Here is a 2,742-nt window from a genome sequence, read left to right as displayed (position 1 = left end):
TTTCACACATAAAATTAGCTCTATCTCCTTTTTTCTTTGACCTTTTTTTGAAACTGTCCATCACAGCCCAAAATTCTCTGCTTCCTCCGTTCTGAATATTTCTTTAAGAGTTTCATTTTTCTTTTCCTGTCCTCAAATTTTCCCCTTCAGACTGGCCTTTCCCCGTGATATTATGGATTTGTTCCCCTAGTTCTTTTCTTTTGGGAAGTTTCTTCATTGGATTTCTGCTTTTTATTTATGGAAGCAAATTCCTTTTCTAAATTGATTTTTCCCCAGACAGCAGGACAATTTTTTTCTCCAATCATGCTTCTCGTCTTGATAGATTTTTCCTTAGTGTAAACCCCTTTTCACATCTTTCCCGGCTATTTTTCCACAGCCTCCTTTTCCTTTGGGGAGGTTGCATTCAGAGGTCAGTTCCTCCCCCCTTTTTTGCAAGTGGCCATTTTTTCCTCACTCTGGTCTCTGGTGACTTCTCCCTATGCTCTTTTGTAAGTAATTCCCCTAATTTTTGTCTAAGTTTTCTTTTCTCGTAATACTTCCAATTGTTTTTTAAGTTACTGCAATCCCCTCTTTTGGTGTCACCTGATGTTATTGTGTTTTAAAATTGCAAGTTTTTTCCCTCAAAATAATTTTTCTTCTAAAACAGACAATTTCTTTAGTTTGCTGACATTTTTTAAAATGATGTTTTCCCCTCTAAGTTTCTCTGGGGTTCTTCACAGTTTTCTCATGTCAGCAAAAATTTTCTTTTTTTTTCCCTTAACCCACAGTTCTTTTTTTTTAATGTGTTATCAAGATGGACAGACACCTCTTTGAACTTCCCGTAGTTCTTGCTTACTTTTCGATCTGTTTTTGCAATTCCTCTCTTTTTGGGTAAAAACCCTTTTTACTTTTTACCTTGACTTGCCATTTTCCCAAATCTTTACTAAACCCTTACACAGCTTTTAAATGATGAGGTGATTGTTGGCATTTTCTTCGAGGACCGAGTTTTAGGGAGACCAAGATAGACAATGTAATTTTTTAAACATTATAAAACTTTTTCTTAAAAATACCAAAAACAATTTTACAAGACTTTTTTGGGACCTTGGTTTAGATGAAAAATAACTTGGGAAAGTTTGGAAAATGTTAAATGAACTTATGACAGTCTTTACCAGTCTTCTGGGGCAGAGGCTCTCCCGTTTTTTGCCAATTTTTACCTAAAAAACCTTTTAAAACCTTTCAGTTTTGTAAAAGTGTCGTAGTTTAAGAAATAAAGGATCACTCATAATAGGATAAACCTTCCCTTAAAAGTTTAAAGTTTTTGAAGACACAGTTTCCGGGGCATCTTCAGAGTTATTTATGTTTTGAGCCTGCAATTTAAATTTTCGTTTCAGATTTTAGGTTTTCAATGTTTCATTTAACCTATTTTTTTTTTCTTTGCATTTATCAGCAATTTTTGGGATTTCCCCTTTTCCAGCAGCCTTGGGAAAGTTCGTTTTTAAGATTTTGCTTTTTCCCTTGGCTTCTGCCCAAATTTTCCTTCAAATGAGATGTCTTTGTTTCAGGGGGTTACACTTATCAGCAAGACTTATTTTCTAGTAAGTTTTGATTTCCCCAGTAAATTCATTTTCCCGCACCCCAATTCTTCCACTTTGTCCTTGTTTCAGCAAGGGCCGATTTTTAGATTTTTGGCTTGATATTTTTGTAGGAGATTGCATGAGTCATCTTTTTTCTTTAAGTGTTTTTCTAACTCTGAAATCTTTTCTTCCAGTTTTTGACTGCAAGCCTTTAATTGATTCATATCCTTAATTGTGAATTTTTTCGTCAGTTTGCTCTTTTAATTTTAAGGTGATGCTCTCCTCAAACTGTTTGAAAACTCCTCCCTTTCTTCAAAATCTTTTGCAAATCTAACTCCCAATGTACTCTGTTTTTCCATCTTTTTCTCCATGTTTACTTTTTAAAAACTCAATCCTTTGGTTTCACATTATTTGCTCACTGTGCTTTGCCTTAAAATACAAATTCACTTGCAAGGTTCTTATTTTCTCTAAAGCTTCATTAAGTCATCTTTGCTTTGTTTATCAGCTTCATTATTCCAAAATTCTCCTTGGCTTCTCTTGCAGGTTCCTCTAGCAGATGTTTTTCAGCTCCATATCTTCAAGTTTATTATTTAAATCCTTAGCTTGGTCAGCTTCTGATAAAAGCAAATCCTTTTCCTCAACTTTTCCTCAATTGAGATTTTTCCCCAAATTCCCTTTTGGAATTTTTCTCGTCCCTTTTTTGCCTTCTTTTGGTCTGGACTTGCTTTCAAAGGGTTTTAACTTTCCGAGGGGCCCTTTTTCTGTTTCTGGTTGGTCTCCCGAGAGTCAGCAGCCTTTTTCTTTCTTTTTAAAGGGGTAAAATTCTCCTTTATTTTGACCCTTTTGCCATGGACTTGCTTTTTTTAGTCCCTCCGCCCGCTTCTCCTGAACAAGTTCTTAATTTTGGGCTTAAAATATCCCCTTGACTATTTTTGAGTTTTAAGGTTCTCCACTTTCTCCGAAAAAGGCGATAGAAATGGTAGTTAGAAAGGGACAGGAGAGGATATGGGAAAAAGAAAAGGAAGGGAAAAAGAGGGGAGAGACAGAAAGAAAAAAAAAAGGGGGAAACAGAGAATGGAGAGAAAAAATAAGAACAAAAGGTACTGAAAGAGAGAGAGTAAAAAAAAAAGTTTAAATGTAGGAAGAAATAGAAAGGAATTAAGCAAAAAGAAGGGGAAAAAAAGGGAGA

General features: G+C 35.2%; 1 pseudogene; it reads right to left on the bottom strand.

Moving 5' to 3' along the window:
* The window catches only part of LOC119587351, a 3,538-nt pseudogene extending 1,179 nt beyond the window's left edge, over positions 1 to 2,359 (bottom strand).
* Between the last annotated feature and the right edge of the window lie 383 nt (positions 2,360 to 2,742).

This window comes from Penaeus monodon, chromosome 22 (assembly GCF_015228065.2).
Source record: "Penaeus monodon isolate SGIC_2016 chromosome 22, NSTDA_Pmon_1, whole genome shotgun sequence".
In the NCBI taxonomy this organism is placed as follows: Eukaryota; Metazoa; Arthropoda; class Malacostraca; order Decapoda; family Penaeidae; genus Penaeus; species Penaeus monodon.
The sequence above is the reverse complement of the archived record's forward strand: the minus strand, read 5'-3'. Positions and strand labels throughout refer to the sequence as shown.